Raw genomic sequence first — 21,008 nt, 5'->3', positions numbered from 1 at the left:
TGCAACCAGCATAGTGTGCACCTAGGCCAATCAGACTAGGCTTTGGTCAGCTGTAAGCAACCAGTACAGCTGTGCGGCGCATCCCAGGTGAATTCCAGCTCTCTTAGTTCACGTAAGGTCCCTATTGGTGCTAAACCTGTTTTACCAATGGATTTAAGAAGAAACCCAAAGCGTGAAAATTCAGGCTCCAGGAAGTTAAGGGGTGGCCTGGACCAATCAGCTGATAAATGATAGAGAGGAGATTCAAAGTCAGATTTCCCGACCCTTGCTCTCTCCTCCTCCCACTACACAGGTGCCCAAAAATAGTCTCAGGGAGACAAGGTTGTCTGGAGCTCCACGCCACATCACACAGCAAAGCTATTGGGACTACTCAGGAGACAATCTATTTAGACACCTTCTTAAGAGTATCAGGAGCCTACGGGACGGGCATCCTCTGATCTCCAGCTTTCTACAGGGCTCGCACCTCTCTCAATAGTTTCACTGTAATCTCTGCTGCCTGTGACATGGGAGGCAGTCACACTGGAGACGTGACTTGTTATGATGGAAGGATATGTGACTTGGGATGATGGGAAAGTGGGTGAAAATTGTGGCTGGCATTTTCAAGCAAAGGGGAATCTAAAACATGATCTCAGCTTGAACTCCCACAGCGTGGTCTGGTTGCCTGCTTCCCCAGACAAGCTGTTCTGTTTGCTCTGGTCAGTACTTGGCATGGTCTATTGAAAGAATTTTCCTTTATTAGCACGGGGAGCAGTGGCAGGATGGAAATGAGTGTTTTGAGAATGCTTGAGATAAAATCACTTGCAGACTATTCAGTATTTTCTATAATGATGAGACCTAACCTAAGAAATTGGTCTGTCTCTCATCCTCTGGCCACTCCTTTCTGACCCTAGAGACCCAATGGGCCTGGGGAGGGCAGTCTAGGAGGCCGATGTAGGTGGTCAGGCACCTGGGGACCAGGGTTCCAAAACCTTCCTCCTGTCGGCTCCCAATAGGGTGTTTGTCTGCCTACAGCGTGTCCAGCGCAGTCAGTGCCTGTTCAGGGACTGCTTGCTGATTGAATGAGCGAGTGAATGAGTGAGAGAAAGAATGAATAAATGAAATAGTGAATAAGTCAGTGAATAAAAGAGTGAGTGGGTGGTAGTAGTGGGTAAATGGGCAAGGGCATTAATAGCCTTTTCTTTCTTTTTTTACAATTGATACATAGTAATTATACATATTTATAGAGTGCATGTGATATTCTGATACATGCATACAATACCTAACAAATCAGAGTGTTTAGGATACTCATCTCCTCAAACACTTGTCATTTCTTTGTGTTGGGAACATTTAACATCTTCTCTTCCAGCTATTTTGAAATATATAATAATTGCTAACTATAGTCAACTTACTGTGCTATCAAACACTAGAACTTCTTCCTTCATCTAACTGTAGGTTTGTTCCCATTAATCAACCTCTCTTTATCACCTCCCAACCCTTCCCAAAGAACTTGATGCTTTTCTTCTTTTCTTTTTTTTATTTTTTGAGACAGGGTCTCACTCCCGTCATCTGGGCTGGAGTGCAGTGGTACAATCACAGCTCACTGCAGCCTCGACTTCCTGGGCTCAGGTGATTCTCTCACCTCAGCCTCCCGAGTAGCTGGGACCACAGGTGCACACCCCCATGCCCAGGTAATTTTTGTATTTTTTAGTAGAGACAGGGTTTTGCCATGTTGACCAGGCTGGTCTCAAACTCTTGGGCTCAAGTAATTCACCAGCTTCCACAGGCAAGAGTCACTGCACCCTGACAACATTTTTCAAAAGTAAAAAATACATTAAAAAACAATAGTCTTTATTGGATTGCCGAGTCCCCTCTGACAGGATGTACCAAATGCGCTTTTCCTGAGGACAAGGGAAGAGTTCACTATTCAGCCATACCTTTGCACATTTTACAAAATCCACCTCTACCAAGGATGCCTCTCCACAAAATGAGGAGTAGCACAAACAACACCTAAGAAACCAGGCCTGACCCAGGGCCTCTGATGCTGGGGCAGGTTCCTCGCGTGCTAATATCCCAGGGGGTCCTGTTGCAGTTCTCTGAAGACCGGCTGTGAGCTTTCCAACTTCAGCTGAGCCCCAGCATCCTCCTCACACCACTTACCCTCCTTGCCCCTCCCTGGCGCGTTTAGACAACGGGAATCGTTGCTCACATTTTAAATGGGCTGGCTACTTCTCCAGTGTCGAGGCACCTACCACAAGGTGTGACACATCAATATTTCTTGATGAGTAACAAAGTTATTCTGGCAAATTGGACTTTTCCCCTGAAATGTTTTGGCTTTTACATTTTTAGTGCTGGGTCAAGAAACAGCCCCCAAGAAGAAGGGACGGAGATAGGGGGTAGGACCCCGCCTGAAGCTTCCAAGCTGACTCTGTTTGTAGTCACTTAATTCACTGGGGAGGGCTGGATCTTCCTCCCTGTGGTGGACTCTCTGCTCCTCCAGAAAGTGCAGGAGTGGAGAATTAACTCAGCCCCCCTCCTCCCAACAAAAGCGCCACCAGGTCAGCCTGCTTGGGGGTACATGCACACCTCCAAAAGGACTGCTGCAGCCACTTCCCTAAGCTCACAATCCCAGTGTGAGCTCAGGGCCCAGACTCGTGGCCTCTGGTGTTCCAGTCGTGAGCCAAGTCCCCTGAGCAAGAGGCCTCACGATAAATCAGTCGGAGCCTGGGGGCCATGAAAGCATTGGTTATGGCAGAAACTACCAGCTCGTCACCGTTTATGCTGCTTTGCTTAAAAATGACACCGCGTAAGGGATTTTGCCAATTCCCAGCCTCGGGAGAACACCCACCACCTGGACGTGGTCCGCCGCCGAACAGGAAAGCACTCCGAGATGCCAAGAGACTAAAAGGCTCGTAACTGTTGTTTAGAAATGAAAATGGCCCTAAATTATAACCAGAGATGGAAACACGTCTCAGGGGAGGGCGGGGCACTCTGTAATCGAGCCTCCCATGCGCAAGGCGGATACAAACGGTTTATGGATGTGGGCGAAGGTTCTCAAAGCAAAGAATGTCCATTTCCATCAGATTAAAATACAGTTTGGGAAAACAATTACCTGCCTGAGATCCTGGGAAAGTAAAACTTCCTGGTTTCTTTGCCAGGAAGAACGACTGTAAAACAAGGGCTGAGAATCTCCCAAACAAGATTTTAGAATTTTATCCAAACAGCTGCAGTTCACCTTTGAGGAACCCCAGACCCACTTGGGTCTGATGGATGTTGCAACACCAAGTTTGAGGTCTCCCCAGCCTGGTGCCAAGAGTGGGCCCCAGGGGACAAACAGAGAACAGTTGCTCTCTTAATCGGAGCAGAAAACAAAACTCCCTCCCCTTCCCACCCCCAGCCTCCCTGCTTTGTTGTGAAATTGTCACTGCGCCTTTGAGGAGTGATTAAAATCCCAGCCATGACCAATTTAAAGGGCAGGTTCCCAGGCGGGGAAGGGAAAGGGGTTCAAGGCAAAAAAAAAAAAAAAAAAAAAAAAAGTCAGTTGCAGTGCGTTTATGGAGGATTTGGGGATCACAAAAGTCATGGGACTTGACTCAATTAAAATTAATGGAAAAGCACCAACATGCAATTTAAAAAATAATAATAAAATAAAGCAGTAAGGATATTTCTGGCTTGTTCTTTACTTCCATTCTTGAGCCTGCTTGGGAATCTTGGAGCAGACTTCCTGAAGCACAGCATGGGTGCCCAATGGCTGTTTTTACCTATTTTCCTGCCCTTCACACACAAAGATTCTGCAGTGGAGAGTGGGAATGAATGGTCCACCCACCTCTGAACATTTCCTGTGAGTTGGGAATGTGCTCAGCAAGGCTGCTGGAGTGGAGGGAAAAGCAAAGGTGTCTGAGTTCTTTAGGCATGGGCAGAAAAGAAGAGAGAGTTTGAGACAGGCTGAGAGAAAGCTGCTCCTGTTGGCAGCATTGCCAGATTCGCAGACACACTGTACATTCCATTTCTCGAAAAGGCCATCCTGGGTCCCTCCAGGGCCCCTGGGGCTCTCATCTCATCCCAAATATTTGGAACTGTCTGTGCCTGCCATAATACACGTGAGTCCCTTCCCATGTTTTCTCCTGGTGCTATTTGTAAAGGTGAGGAAAGGAAATGATACCAAAGGAGTTCTAATCCCACGGGCTTGGTTCCCAGAAAGCCCTATATGTTGGGGTGCGGAAGGCAGGTAAAGAGGCGAAGGTTCCCGACTCCACTTAGGGGAGGGAGCATATCTCAGCAAAGGACTCGATCTTTACCCAGCCTGAATCTTACCTGCAGCCCTTGGATGGACACTCACATTGATGAAGTCAAGAGATTCTGATCAAGCCCTCTCATCCTCATTCCTACGGTGGGGATGATAATAGCACCTAACTCGCCAGTTAGAGTTCTTATGAAGATGAAATGAGTTGCCAGGTATTAGAGTGTTTAGAATGCAGCGGAGCACACAGTAGTTCAACAGATGCTCAATTTCATTACTGTTGTAAGTGTCCTTATTCTCTGATTGATCATTCATTTAGCTTTCCCTTTTCTCATTCAATGAGACTTCTGCGGTATTGTGATGAATGTCTTATATCTATCCCTTATTCATGAAAGACCTCAGAGCCCCCACTTACAAAAGCACACAGCCATCTATGCAATCTATCAATTAAGCACCATGCTTCACCTGATCAGGAAACCCTTACATTTCGGCATCATTCCTTCTTCCCTTTCCTTTTTCTCCCTTCTTCTCCCTTCCAAATCCACTACACATTCCCAGCTGATATTTTATTAACCCCTGACGGGTTATGGAAAATGTGTTTTAGCCATAGAAACATCGATGTCCTATAGTAAAGTTGCTTTTCTGAATCAGATATCAGCTCCCTAGCCAAATGGGGAAGAGCAGGGAAGGGAGACATTAAAATCCTTTGCTAAAGTAGAAGCTCTTGGTGTTGCTAGGAAGTCTTGTTCTTCAGCAAAAACTGCAGCAGGAATCCCTTCTCCTCTTTTGTGAAACGGAAAACAAACGGCTTGCTCTGACTCCCCGGCTCTATAGGGGCTGCTGGGCAGCACTGCTTCCCCTGGAGAGAGAAGGGGGAGGCAGAGGCTGTCCGCCCACCCCACCCCAGACTGCCTACCCCACCCCAGGCTTAATCTCCATGGCGTTTTCCATTTTCCCAGGCTGACCACGGCAACGTGAATGCTTTGCTGCCAGCCAGCTGAGTACTGCCCTTGGTGAGAACTCTGCCTCGGAAAAGCAGGGGGCACTGAAACTGCACTGTAGGATAGGGGGTCTCCAGTCAATGCTCCTAGACGCCCTGCTAGTGATGGGGCTCTCAAACCTCCCTCACCAAGGTCCCTTGGCCCTCCAGCTCCCAGGCCTCTCAGGGCTCCTATGGTAGCTGCTCCTATGGGCACACACATCCCTTTTCCTAATATAGTTACAACAAAAACAATAAGCAGTAAATCCACCAAGGGTCCTGTGGGCTCCCACAGACCAACATTCTCACAATGCCCAGTGGAAACGTGTCAGTGTGCAGACCCTTTGATTCATTGTGATCCAAGGGGCTTTTCATGCCTTTAAAAACAAATATGAATGCGGAGAAGGTGCTTTGTTTCACTATGCACGCTCATGGCTCACGATGGAGGCCCCAAATGTAAAGATTTCAGGTCAAGCAAGTGCAACATGCAAGAGAGACCAGTCATTTTTACCTCTGCCACCAGAAATGAAAAAGCGTTTTCTCCTTGTTTGGCTGGAGGTTACTAATTTGGAGGATGCCAGTTTTAGAGTTCGTCTCAGTTTGACTTGTAAATGAAAGGTGGAACCTAGCCAAAATTACCCCCGTGTGGCTGCTGGCCCTGGCACGCCTCACACACCCCTGTTTTCTATGTTGAGTTGGGACAGTCACTGATATCATTAGAAAGAGCAACTGGGAGGTGCAAAACAAGCCCTGGAAGGCAGTAAAGCTCTGTCAGCAGCCCAGAATCTCTCTCTCTCAGCTTTGCGATTTGGCCCTTCACCTGTAGAGAGGATCCCAAGCATTGGTCATCAGAATAATCCAGGGCGCTTGGGAAAAATGCAGACGCCAGGGCCCGTCAGTGAGCCCGGACCTCTGGGTTTCTTATTAGCTCTCCTCAAACAACATTTCAGAACCACTGCCTTTCAGCACAGCAGAGAGAACAAAGTGATGGGAAGGGTTGGTAAAATTTTATTGAAATAGAGTTGTGGATTTCTTCTAAGGTCTATCATCATTTAAGCTTCCCTTGCAGAATGTCGGACATGGGTCCAACTTCACCATCATCCTATCAAATCCACATGACAACCTGCAAGTACAATTTGACGTCCTTGTTTTGTGGATGAAGAAACAGAAAGCTCAGAGACGCTCCAGTGAACTCTGAATCTGGAAATCCACGGCTAGGAAGCAGTCCATCTGATGGGAAGGGCAGATGCATGCAGGTTCCACAGAAGAAGCCCTGCCTTCTCTTCTGAGCCTCTCTTGGTTCCTCACGTCCAAGTCCAGGGTCAGGGATGGGGCAGGCACATGGTCCTTTTGCTGGAGATCTCCAGGCACCTGCTGGGGGCACCACCTTACTTCACCATTTCTGGCCAGCCCTTCATTTCTTCCTTCTCCCTGGTTCCATTCTTCTCCCCTTATCTTGCTCTGCCTTCCTCCTTCCTCCTTTCTCCTTTCCCAGAGAGCAGGCAGTTAGTCTCAATCTTGCAAACACAGAGAAATCACTTGGAGAGCACTGGGTCTTACCCTTAGGGAGTATGGTAGAATTGGTTTGGGGTGTGGCTTGGACACCAGAATTTTTAAATACTCCAGGCTGATTCTAGTGGACAGCCAAGGTTGGAAGCTGTTCCCTATCCAGAGCTGTCAGCCACAGCCTGCACAATCAGGAGATTCACCTGGACATGTTCAGGCTGAAGAGGGTCTGGCCACCAGCCCACGGTTTGAAACAGAGCCCTGTGAAGAAGCCCCAGGTGGTCCCAGTGCCAGTCCAGCCACATCTGTGCTGAGAAAACACAGAGCTACCACCAGCTGACCGCATGGAGCGAGGATTCTAGCACCTGATGGACAAAGTACGTCCTTGGCTGGCCTCTGCAGAGGACGGACTGTGGAAAAACACATGCCGCTCCCTTGAGACTGGGGGATGTCCACGGGGTGGGTGACAGGAAGAAGAGAGAGCAGCTACCACAGCCACCCTGCATATTAAACAGCCTGAAACAAGGGGTGGCTGTGCAAACTCCATTCTCCTGCCATAAATTAGACCATAAAACAGGCTTCACTGGCCTATTCTGCAAATCAACTCTGCAGTTTTATGACACACACAAACATGCACACCACATGCAGGCCAAAAAAATTTTGCATAGAGTTCTGCTTTGCACCAGTCTCTTTAAGGAAATTTTACAGACGGTAAATAAAACCTCATGTCCCTACCTGGGGTATTTGCCTGAAGATAAGAGCAACTCATTGCAAAAGGACTCCTGCTGTAAGACAGACTGTAGCCCATCAGGGGAGAGCAGGATGGAAACAGAGGCTTCCTGAAATATTTGAAGGCTTCTGCCAACCGGTGAAGCCCCGGTACTACCTGGAGCCCTCAGCACTGAGCCGGGCATGCATAGGTCACTGACGAATCTCTGTCAATGCACAAATGAGCAAACGCATGTCACACTGGTGGTGGGGCTCAGACCCACCCCTTGCTACAGACAAGGAAGTGCTGGGGAAGGAAAACAAACACAAAACCTTCCACCTGAAGTCGGATCAGCCGGCAGATGAGCGTGCAGAAGGGGTAACAGCAGCTCATGGAAGGCAAGCCACCAGGGAGGGCAGGAAATGACCGCTCTGGACACCTCCCCCTTGGCTGTGGGCTAGCAGTGAGGGAGAGAAAGAAGAGGGCAGGGGTCTGCTCCCCCAGCGCCCCAGGTGAGGAAAATGACCCCGACCCCCACCCAGGAGTGGGTGCTGTGGCTCACATCACAGAAGGCTTCACGGAAGCTGAGCTATTATGGCAAAGAGGGTGAGGTGGGGCACAGAACTGTTTGGGACACAGGGCTTGCTCTCCCCATGGGCATGGGACAGCTGTTCCTCAGGAGAGACAGCTGCAGATGGGCCCCCACACTTGGCCATCAGCTCAGCTGTGCCCGTGGGTACCTCAGAGGGCCAAAGCAGCCTCTAGACGAGAGAAAATTCAAAGACAACAAGAAGTAAACCAACTCTGAAAAAGGCGACTGAAGACAAGGGCTGGCGATGGAATCATTCCATGTGTGGCAGGAGTTCAGAAGAAAGGAAACTCACGCCATCGCCTTGTGCATGGGGCGCGGGCGGGGGGCTTGAACAGATGTGTCTGAGAATTGTATATGGACATCTGTAATCACACAGTTTCCATAGTAAACATTTGCCTGGAGAGAATTCTTTCGCTCTCTTCTTTTTCCCATCTCTTGTGTACATTAAACAGTGCAATTTATGTTAGCAAGAATAACCACACTCCTCTCTCACTGCCCTTCTTTGAGTGTATCTTAAGGCAGCACTCCATTCTGCTGTGGAAGGAGCCTGCATGGGGCCCCGCTCTCAAACATCCCATCCCCAGGACCACAGTGGCCCAGACACATGACAGAGCGGAAGAGAAAAAGGCCCCGCAAAGAAACAGAATGGTCCCAATCCTGAAATGTTTGATTACAACTCAACTGAGTACCTGCGGTAGACAGACATACCAATCAGAGCAGGGACTCATCAGCTGCTGGTTGAGAGGCCAACGCTGGCCTTGGCCAAGGATAGGGAGCCTTAACAAACTACCTGAGGAGACCTTGGGAATGCGCGTGTGGCTTCAGTTTGACACCGACTCACTCTTCTAACTTCCTGCGTTCAGATTCTGTGCTCACCAAGCTGCCTCTGCAGCACATCTGGCTTCCTAGGAGAACCTGCCTGCAGAGAGAGCATGGGCTGGCCAGGAAAGCATGAATATTCATCTGAAATGTTCTCATTACAGATGAATACACTGGCATTCTTGTTTGAATACCTATACAGTTGGTTTTTAATGGGTGTCAGCCCCTAAGAGATGGATCTGGCCTTTGAGGGGCGACCAGATCAGGTCTTCAAGCATGCCAGGAGGAAGTCAACAGAGCTCTGCTTTGCACCGCTCTCTTTAGGGAAATTTTGCAGACCGTAAATAAAACCTGGTATCCCCATCTGGGGCCTTTGCCTGAAGATAAGTGCAACTCATTGCAAAAGGATTCCTGCTGTAATACAGACTGTAGCCCATCAGGGGAGAGCAGGATGGAAGCAGAGGCTTCCTGAAATATCTGAAGGCTTCTGCAAACTGTTGAAGCCCCCAGACCGGGATGAATTCAGCAAGTAATGCCATTCTTGAAGGCGCCTTGAGGGTCATACTCTTCCTCTTCCTCTGGTGACACCCCAGTAAGTTGTTGAAAGTCTTCCTTGGCCACGTCTTGAATTTCTACCCTTCTTCTTGAATGTAGACTGTAGACTCAGAAACAACCCTGAGTTTTCCAGGGTTTGGATGTCTGAACATGATCAATGTGGCCCCAGAAGCAGTGGGCGTCTTGATTCCACTCCTTGGTGACACTGCCAACTTCACAGCTGATAATCACTCCCAATCTGCTGAATCCTCTGGTCCTGCCCAATTCTGATCCAATCAGACTGAAAGCCAGGCAAGAAAGGCTAACCAGAGGGAGTTATGAGAGATGCTTGCTCTCAAACAACACAGGCTTTGGTTGGGGAGACATAACATATACATGAAATGGCCAAACACATTCAGTGTCACAAATGAAAATATAGTCCACACTGGTCAAGAAGTGAGTAGGCCAGAATTGGGTGGCATTAATCTTGAAAGGCTTTCTGAAGGAAATATTTCTATGGAAAAGCCGTGTCGTGATAAAAGGACAGGTCTTCAAGTCAAATCATTGGGTTCTAATGTCTGACTGTGATTTCACAAAGTATGGGCAAGGCTAGGTGAGTGGGGTAGGAACAAAGTGCTTGACACACAGAGATGCTACAAAAAAGCGTCCTTAAAAATATCCCTGCAAGGGAAAGGATGAGAAGAGACAGGAAGAAGAAAATCTTCAGCGGTTCCTTCAGGACTAGCTGCTTTCCATATGGTATCTCATTTGATTCTCCTCACAGTCACACTGTGAGATGTTTATTATCCTGTGCATCTTACAAAGAAGAAACCAAAGGTCAAGGTTAAGTAACTTACCTAAAGTCATTCTGCTGGTCTGTGGCAGAGTCTAGGTAGTAAACCCTCACTCTGTGTCAGGCATTATTCTAAATGTTTTATTTGTATTAATTATTTTGGCTTCACAACCCTATGAGGTAGGTACTATCCTTAACCCCACTTACTAATGAGGAAACTGAGGCACAGAGAGGTTAAGTAACTTGCCCATAGTCAACACAGCTAGTAAGTAACAGAGCCAGGACTTGAACCCAGGCAATCTGGGTCCTGAGTTTGGAAGCTAACCATTTTACTACCTTTTTCCATTACATATGCCATACTTCCTCTCTTTGAAGAATATTTATGAATAGACAAAACTGTAAGTAACAGAGCCAGGACTTGAACCCAGGCAATCTGGGTCCTGAGTTTGGAAGCTAACCATTTTACTACCTTTTTCCATTACATATGCCATACTTCCTCTCTTTGAAGAATATTTATGAATAGACAAAACTGTAAGTAACAGAGCCAGGACTTGAACCCAGGCAATCTGGGTCCTGAGTTTGGAAGCTAACCATTTTACTACCTTTTTCCATTACATATGCCATACTTCCTCTCTTTGAAGAGTGTTTATGAACAGACAAAACTGTCAAAACAGCTTGGAGCTTTAGGATGAATATTTTAAATATTATAAATCCCTCGCTCGTAGGGGAGTGGTTGTTTGATACGGTTTCTGCTGATCACTCAGTAATCTATCCAAGACCGTGTTGTGCACAGACTATTTTGGTTTCAGTTAATATACAGCACCATATAAACATTGACTCAACTGGAGAGCCTGAACAATAAATTATCACTAGCTCAAGTGCTAAAATAGCACTTGCTTTTCTCTGTGCCTGAGCATGCTATCTATTTATACTTTGCTTACTTCTGTGGAGTCCAAACTGCTTTATGCACATTTCATCATTGCTATACTTACATGGATTTATTGTCTTTATTATACACATGTGACTAATATACCACACAACGCTTAATATTTACTATAGGAATCTCATTTTTCAACTAGCTTTTTAATCTATGGGTATTATTGCCTGCCTTTAATTTATAATTAGTGGAAGTTTGCTAACGATAAAAACCATAGCATTTTACTGTTTATATTTTAGCTCAATTCATTTTGTATATGATATGACCATTCTTGTTCTTGAGTATGAACCATATATTATTTTCTGGCCTTTCTTTACAATTCCATTTATGGCTGACCTTGAACCAGAATAGATCTGTGATTTTACTTTCCAGAGTCCAATACGTGTATTTTTCTTTTGTTCATGTTGATATCTGCATTGGCACACGTGAATTTCCAAATTTGGTCTTCACCTTTTCAGTTCTCATAGGCAAAAAATAAATTTGGATGATGCAATAGTCAGTAAAGAACTCCAAAACAAAGCTTTTCTTGACTAGCTGGAGGATATATGGAAATCCCTAACTGTGGTGTATATAAACTGTAAACCCAAGTTTATACATTGTCAGGAGTTAATAGAACTTAAGACTTAGTAGCATGCTTTAGCACTAGATGCATAAAGAGAAATGAAGAAAAAATTGTCATTTGGTGTTTTCATCTTGACAAATAAAAATAGCCAACTGCTTAGCCCACGGCTGGGGCATTCTGTTTTCCTTTGTCTTCTTTTCATGTGAATATCCATCTTCATTATTGAAAACAGAAACTCCAACCTTAAGCATTTCCCTGTTTTTGCAAAAAGGATATTTTACCAACAGTCCCTTTGAAGAACAGGAAGTTATCGTTTCATTCTACACAAGTCCCTACAGTTTTCATCTTGCCCTGATGTGTCATCTGCCAGTGTAACTTTAGGAAAGTGAGACAGATATGGCCAGATATGAGAGATTTTTAAAAGTCACAGTGTCAACAATGGTGTTATAGGGGGAGTGTTTAGTAACAGAGCCATTTATTCTAGGAATGTTTTTGTACCCTGGTAATCCTGATATGATAAGGCTTGAACAAGGTCAACTAACTAACCTGTAGTCAATATCCTCATTCAAGAGAGGTCAGATGCTTGGGGACTCACAGCTGTACAGATGTACTGTGTGCCCTTTTATCTCTCCCTTCTGCACATGACGTTCTCTCTACCTAGATAAGTGGGCACCTCTACCTCTATGATTTCTCTTTCAGGACTCCCGGTAGTTATCATTTCCTCTAAAAAGCCTACCCTAAAACCGAGTTGGATGTCTGTTTTGTGGGCACAGCCCCCTACACCCACCCCACTTATCTTAATGGGTTGAAAATACCAGGACAAACTTCAGGTAAAGACCATGCCCCAGTAAATAGCTGAATAAAGAACAGGTGAAGGGAGTCAGAAAAGCAAGAAAGGGAGACAGAGGCTTGGAAGGGTCTTCCTAGTATTGTTGTTGTTACTTCTACATGGCCACCCTGGGGGTACCCGTGGAGCTGTGGAAATCTCTAAAATCGAAACCCGGCCAGGCTTAGAATTAGTTTGACGAATACAGATTACGTTACTTGAATGTTTTCAAATGCAGATTTTGCTTTTTCATTTTTCTTTGCTCTTTATCTCATTAAAATAAACAATGGTATGGCATTCCCATTTGAACCAGGTCCAGCCCTGAAAGCTGGAGCAGTCTTCAGATGGCATGCTCCACTTGGCCCCTGCTCACAGGGCTGGCGTTCAGACCATGGAAATATCAGCAGAATCGAATGCGCTTGGGCAGTTTCCATAAACTTTTTAAGTATACGATCAAAGTTAAGACAAATGGGAAACACAGAATAATTAATAACAATGGTGAGTGGAAAATGCTAGCAAGCCATAATAATCCAAAGCATGGTTTCTATCTCTTTTTAAACAGCTATCTATTTTACCCACAAAAGACTTTCTGAAAAATGAATTCACCAGCACCATGTCTAAGGCAGAATGACATGGAAATAGTCCAGTCTTTGGCGTTAGACCTGAGTTTCAGTGCTAGCTCTGAAACTTACTTGCTGGCTGCATGGCTTTAGCAGGTTCCTTAATATGGCAGAACCTCTGCTTCCTCATCATCTTTCACAATTTTGTGAGGTTTAGAGAAAATATAAGCACAGGTGTTTAGCACATCATAGGGGTTCAATAATGGATGACTAGTGTCATCACCATTATCTTCAACACTACTGAAGAAACAGTAAAATCATCAGTTTGGAAATTATGAATGAACCTAAACTGAACTGGAGCTTAATTATATAGGTGATAGAAATAAAAGTTGGAATAAGCAAATTAGAACATAAACTGGAAAATATTTAACAAATGTAAGAAAGCAAACTTTTGAATAATTTAATTATACTCATTTTACTATAAATATGTACATATCAACAAATTTTAATTTGTATTACTTTGTAATAATTATTAATTTCAATTTATAATACTCATAATCCTTAAATTATATATTAGCTGAACGGTATATTATATATCCTTCCAGAAAGCTATGAATATACATGCATTTGTATGTGTATCTAATTGTTTTCTCATCAATAAAATCATATTATCCATACAGTCTTCCACTTTTTCCCTCTACAATAAATCTCAGACATTTTAAAATGTGAGTTCATATATATCCATCACCTTTCTTAATAGCAACATTTCATAATATCAATTTACCAATTTAGCTAGTGCCCCACACAGACATTTCTTTTTTTCCCCAAGTTTTTTTTTTTTTTGGCTGCAAAATTAAAATACATGATGCTGTAATCCTTATACATAGGTAGAAAAAACGTGTGGAAGTGAAATTACCGAGTCAAAGGCTATGTAAACTTAGCATTTTCAAAATTAAGGTCAAAGTGCTCTCCAAAAACTTTACAAGAATTTACCCTCTCATTAACAGCATATTTAAAAAAAAGAAAAGAAAAACAGCCTAGGCTTTTTTACACTTGCTTCTCCCAACTCTCTCTGTCTAGGCTTGTCCCAGGGCAGAACGTACAATCCAGTCATACTAATAACTGATTTAATGGGTCCCCATTCAATATTTAGCCATAATTCATGAGAGTTCCTTGTAGTTATCTTCTGTTGTTGCTTAGTTTAAAAACATAAACAACGCTGGAAGTCAAAAAGTTCCTGCTTGTCCTAGGTTAGGAATATGAAGTTCCTCTAGTTGAAGGGTTCTTAACCATGTAGGAGGAGCTCCCCCACCTCTAAAAGAAAAAAGCAAAATAAAACAAACCAATCCCAGATAAACAGAGTCAAGTCATCTTGTATGTACTGAATGTTTTTCTGTGTTAGGCTCAGCCCTAGGAGGCTTTTCATATATTATCTCATTTTAGGGTCTATGTATTTTTGAGGAAACCCCCCAGATGGCCGAATTATACCTGGGAAAACAAGAAGTGGTGTACCACCCCCGACCCACCGCATCCAATGAAGTGCTGCTTTCAATCAGCAAAAACAGGCCATCCCACCATCAGCCAGAAATCCCTACTAAGGGCCATTTCTGAAATCACTGACGTTCTCCGTGGGACTCTGAGGCTTGGTGAGATCTTTAAGTGTCTCCTAAGTCATTAGAAGAGATAAATATGGATTCAGTATAGTTGCGGTGTCAAGTATATTTTGTTGTATTTGAATTCTATAAAACTCTGTTGTGGAGAAGTGGCCTACTGGGTACTCCCAGATTAAATGGAATGTTGAACTAACCAGAATACCTCACTCTTCTAACTGCCTGGGGTTTTACTGCACTTAAGATAAACTGGGATTTACCATATTACTCAGTCCTGATCTTGGCATCCTAATTCTTTTCTTCACTTCACTGTCACTGTCACAATGAACGAAAGAATAGATGTCCCCTCTCCCAGGATAAAAAAGAAATGTGAAAAAGAATAATTTCCCATCATTCTCCCTAAAAAGAATCCCACGTAAGACTGTTGAATCCACCCTAAATAATAATCTCCAAATTAACAATTACCACCCTGAGATGAGAGCAAACAAAGAACTGGATTGGAATGCAGAGCTTAACAAAATGATCCCATGCCACAGGACGTTCTCTGTGATTTGCTAATACAAATGATAGCCCATTCTTTATTTAAAACATATTTTCTAAAGTCAGGTTTTTGAAACTTAATCTACATCTTCTCTCTAAATTAGTAAGATCCCAAGTACAAAGGAATGTCCCAAGAAGTATCAGAAGCTGGACACCAATAGTATTGTGAGACGTAAGTCCACATTTGAAGTCCACATTTCACTTTCAGACGGCAGGAACACAACTGCCACCCAGCCCATGCTCCCTGCAACGGAAGAAGGGATTCTCCTTTCTCCCTTCCTGAGGGTCAAGCCCCTGGAGATTGTTCTCAACTGTAGAAACCATGGGCCTAACCCAGTAAGTAAAAGTCTTATTTTACTTTATTTATTTATTTTTTTAAATTTTACTTTAAGTTCTGGGATATGTGTGCAGTATGTACAGGTTTGTGACATAGGTAAACATGTGCCATGGTGGTTTACTGCACCTATCAACCCATCACCTAGGTATTAAGCCCCGCATGCATTAGCTATTTGTCCTGATGCTCTCCCTCCCCTCGTCCATCCTCAACGGGCCCCAGTGCGTTGTTCCCCTCCCTGTGTCCATGTGTTCTCATTGCTCAGCTCCCATTTATAAGTGAGAACAAGCAGTGTTTGGTTTTCTGTTCCTGTGTTAGTTTGCTGAGGATGATGGCTTCCAGCTTCATCTATGTCCCTGCAAAGGACATGATCTTATTCCTTTTTATGGCTGCATAGTATTCCATGAGGTACATGTACCACATTTTCTTTATCCAGTCTATCATTGATGGGCATTTGGGTTGGCTCCATGTCTTTGCGATTGTGAATAGCGCCGCAATAAACATACATGTACATGTATCTTTATAATAGAATGACTTATATGCCTTTGGGTATATACCCAGTAATGGGATTGATGGCTCAAATGGTATTTCTGGTTCTAGATCCTTGAGGAATCGCTATACTGTCTTCCACAGTGGTTCAACTAATTTACATTCCCACCAACAGTGTAAAAGCGTTCCTATTTCTCCACAGCCTTGCCAGAATCTGCTGTTTTTTGAAAAAGTCTTTATTTTATTTATTTTTATTTTAGTAACTATAATAACTTGGTCTTCTAAGGACAGACCCATCTTCAACTGAATTCCACTTTTGAGGCAGAAAAAAGTTTGTGAGGTTCCAGTATATTCAAAAACAGGTCATTTGTATTCAATAGTGTCACTAACCTACTCATATGAAGAAACACTTTGTGTGTATGAAATACATCATACTTTATTTAAGTAGCTGAGGTGGATTTCTGGTGAAATCACTCATTGTGGGCATCCATGCATAAGCAGCTGCTTACTGCAGAAGTTAAGCCAGCGTTGGAGTTCAGGATAAGCCTTAAAGGTTTCTGATGTGTTAAGTGGAGATTCTGAAATCTATGCCAGAGACTAGGTTTTAGGCTGGTGCATTTGCAAATCATTGGAAAAAGCAGTGCATGTGAATCCCCTCAGGACATACTGTTGTATGTGATTAATTAATCTCTGACTAATCAGAAATAGCTAAGTGTTGAGGCTGAAATATGAAATTAAAAAAGAAAATTGGCCTAGTCTTCATTTCTTTTGCATTATTAAAAATAACCTACAAATACGTTTGTTACATTTAAATCACCTACAGCCGGAGTGCCTCCTTCCTTCATCTGACAAACTACTCATTGAACTACTACATGCAGGGTGCTCACCTAGGTCTTGGGAGCATTGTCGGGACTATGACAGGCATGGTCCCTGCTTTCATGGATCTGAAAGAACAAACAAGCACAGCATTGACTGTATAGAAATATTCAGAGAATTAAAGTAGGGTGATAGGAGAGGGAATGATTGGGTGTTTCGGGGGAGCCTCTCGAAGGAAGTGACATTTAAGCTGAGATTTGAAAGGCAAGAAGGAGCCAGCCCTGGGAAAGTTAGGGGTAGTACAATGTAGGCAGAAGTCACAAGTAGTGGAAGATCCCAAGGAGGGAGCAATCTGATGTGTTTGGAGGATCAGGAAGTCAGTTCGAGTGGCCCATGAGCAATGGGGCAGTGTGCAATTGGTGAGAGCTGAGGCTTGAGAATCAGTGTGAAGGCAATGTAAGATTTTGGAAATCAGATCGAGAGCCTGGATATTATTCTAGGATGACAGGAAGTATTTGGGGTGATAAGACAAGCTAAAAAGCATGGCCCATACAAGTCTTCCACAAAGACCCCAAACTAGAGAGATGGCCAACAAGATGGCAGGTGTCCTAAGGTGCACGTCTATCCCTTGGTGCCCCTCACCCAAAGAGCCAGGTTCTGGAAAGCACTGATGGCAGCTGGTTCCTCAGAATGACATCACCAGGGGATACCACGGCCGCAGCACCTGCCATTGCATCAGCACCAACCTGGTCAAGACCTACATCAGCAAGATCTCCTCCTTCACCCCTGCCCCAGCATCCAGACCTAATCCAGCTTCTCACTCCTCTCCTGAAATGCTTCCCTGTCTACTTCCGCATTTTCAATACACGAAAGGGTTTTGTCCCCAAGCACTGACAGATTCCATAATTCTGTGTAACTAATTTTGGTCACAAAAATGTTCAATATCTTTGAAATTCTGAATGCGTTTCATCAAGGAAACAAGGGTAATCAATTCTACAGCCATACTTGTTTCATGTATGAAGAGAAAAACTCCCAAATAACACCCCGTGATGAAATGTCACACTCAACCATTAAAGACCTATTTTTAGCAAAGTCAACCACTAAGTTCTCAGCCAAATGAAAGGTCATGTGTTATCTGAGAAGCACATGTTACTGTAGTCATCAAATTGCTAATCTGGGGTAAGGTATTCCAGGGAAGATGCTTGTTATAAAACTAGAGTGTACTATAGTGATTACTGCTATTCAGAAATGTAGATAAATCTACATAAATGATAAGGAGAATATGAACTTAACAACTACATTTCAAGTGATGTTTTAAACAAGTCCATTAAAGTGACATTTGTGTGTGCATGTGTGTGTGTGTGTGTTAAGAACACTCAACATGAGATTTGCTTATTCTTTATTCTTTATTCCTGTTGAAGAGCAGCTCCCCATTTCTCTCTTCTCCTAGTCCCTGGCAACCACCACTGTGTTCTCAGCTTCTGTGAATTTGGCTACTGTAGATACTCATATAAGTGGAATCATGCAGTTTTTGTCCTTCTGTGACTGGTTTATTTCACTGAGCATGATGTCCTCAAGACTCATCCATGTAGTTGCATATGAAAATATTCTTAAGGTGGAGTAATACATATGTGTGTGTATGTATGTGTATGTAATATATATATGTGTGTGTATATATGTATATATACACATATATGTCAGTCTTTTCAATACCATGCTAGATATGATATCACTTTAGAACCATATATTTGATATATGGACCACCGTACTGAAACCTCAGGGCACATTTTCGCCCACTAATGATATATATCAAGGAGTGGCATTTCACAGATGAATGGATAAGGAAAATGTGGTGCATATGTGTGTGTGTGCATATATGTATATATGTGTGTATATATGTATATGTATGTATATATGTGTATATTTGTATATGTGTATGTGTGTATATATGTATATGTATGTATATATGTGTATATATGTATATGTATGTATATATGTGTATATATGTATATGTGTGTGTATATATGTATATGTATGTGTATATATGTATATGTGTATATGTGTATACATATACACATATACATATATACACACACACACATACGCACCACATTTTCCTTATCCATTCATCTGTGAAATGCCATTCCTTGATATATATCATTAGTGGGCAAAATGCCCTGAGGTTTCAGTATGGTGGTCCATATATCAAATACATGGTTCTAAAATGATATCATCACATCTAGCATGGTATTGAAAAGACTGACATAGATTTATTTCCTCACTAGTATGACCTTAAGCAAGATATATTATATTCCTAAATCTTGGTTCTTCATCTGTAAAAAGTAAAAATAATCATATTCATCTTTCACAGGGTTGCTGCGATGATTCAATGAGATAAACCACGCAACACAGCACATGACATAGTCACTGATACTCAATACATATGAGATCCCTTTTCCTTTAGCTCTCTGCTCCCACGGTAATCCAAATTTTGGGCAAGCTAACAGTTTTTCTTCTTTGATACAGTTATTAGCACCATCCAATCCCATATAAACCACAAACAGGCTGGAATTTTTGTCTATTTGTTTGATGCTGAAGCAGAAAAGGGTCTGCCCGATGGTAGGTGCTCAATAAACAGCCATTGAACGAAATGAATGAATGGGAAGTCACAGTGGAACGAGGCTGAATGTGAAGGTCAGTCAAATATCTTAGCGGAATTACTGGATATGTTTTTAATGGAAGAGATACATTTTTAAATTTTCTTTTCTTTTCTTTTTTTTTTTTTTTTTGCAATGGAGTCTCACTCTGTCATCCAGGCTGGAGTGCAGTGGCACGATCTCGGCTCACTGCAACCTCTGTCCCACAGGATTCAAGCAATTCTCCTGCCTCAGCCTCCCCAGTAGCTGGGATTATAGGTGTGCGCTACCATGCCCAGCTAATTTTTGTATTTTTAGTAGAGACGGGATTTCGCCATGTTGGCCAGGCTGTGATACTATAGTAATTACTATGGCATACTCTATACTATAGCACAGAGGTTGAGGTTGGCACATCTCACATATGACTGTGAATACCCAATCATTATGCTTATGAACTACAAAAAAATCAGCAGATAACTTATAAGTGCAGCCATGTTACAAAATAATTAAGTATAAAAACTATCTGATAAAGAGAGCAGTGATCCCACTAAATACTGTGATATTTTAACCATAACAAAGCATTAATGGCAAAAGTCTGATCCCAAGGGCTCCTGGATCAGCAGTAGGTCAGTGATACCCAGGAGAGCAGGAACCATGGTGTATAAGGCTTGCCTTGGACTCAGCTTCAGGCCATCTGAGAGTTGGCCTGGAGGTCCTGGTAACCTGCAAGGTCACCTCTACAGAAGAGCCATTAGTGACAGGTATCGCCTCTCCAGGTCTTCCAGCTTATTTTCCCATGATAGTGCAGTGATACATCATTTTAGAATTATGATTCGAGAATTATGTAGTCACATGGAGGGGATGTACCCAACATCAGAGTGGATGGAAATCGACCAGAGTGACCCCAGAACATCAAGAAAACATCACAGTGGGGATAGAAACCTCCCTTACTCAGAAACCTGGGGATTGGGAGCTAACTCTGCCACCAACAAGCTGTGTGGCTTTAGGTAAGTCACTGAATCTTTCTCCAGCAGGCCTTGGTTTCATCATCTGTCAGTCATCAATACTGGCCTGTTTCATCTCTATCTCCTCACTTCAGAAGTCCCATGCCTGGACTATGGCGGCCCTGGCTGGTATCCCTTCCCATGCCTTGCTGTTTTGAAAAAGTCCCATGTGTAGAAACCACAGATGGTAGCAGGGGGAGACAGTACGGAAGAAAAAGTCACTCCTTCACCTTCTTTTAAAGTACCATGGTCACAATTGTTCACATCTGGCATGCTTCAATAGCAATCACTTGCCGGGTTCAAAAACCTTGAACCATGAAAGTGAAAGAAGGAACTTTATCTTCAAAAGGAAAATTAAAGACCTGGAGAGGACCACTTGGGACTTTTCTATTACACCTAGATAATGGCAGGTATTATTACTCTACGCAGCAGTATTATGAATAGACTAACACATACCCTTAGGCTGTAAAATAGTGCTTTAGGATATAACATGTTGATTCAGATACAAAATAAAATACTGTTTGTATTGTAGGCTTTTAATGAAAA

At 43.3% G+C, this 21,008-nt stretch overlaps 1 protein-coding gene and 1 pseudogene across 1 annotated transcript in view; both read right to left on the bottom strand.

The window, feature by feature from the left end:
- LOC105477002 (BCL2 apoptosis regulator) overlaps positions 1–21,008 on the bottom strand; it is a 199,489-nt gene that overhangs the window by 51,437 nt on the left and 127,044 nt on the right. The window lies entirely within an intron of this gene.
- On the bottom strand, positions 19,847–19,925 carry LOC112425795 (small nucleolar RNA U13; annotated as a pseudogene).

Source organism: Macaca nemestrina, chromosome 19, assembly GCF_043159975.1.
Source record: "Macaca nemestrina isolate mMacNem1 chromosome 19, mMacNem.hap1, whole genome shotgun sequence".
Classification (NCBI taxonomy): Eukaryota; Metazoa; Chordata; class Mammalia; order Primates; family Cercopithecidae; genus Macaca; species Macaca nemestrina.
The sequence above is the reverse complement of the archived record's forward strand: the minus strand, read 5'-3'. Positions and strand labels throughout refer to the sequence as shown.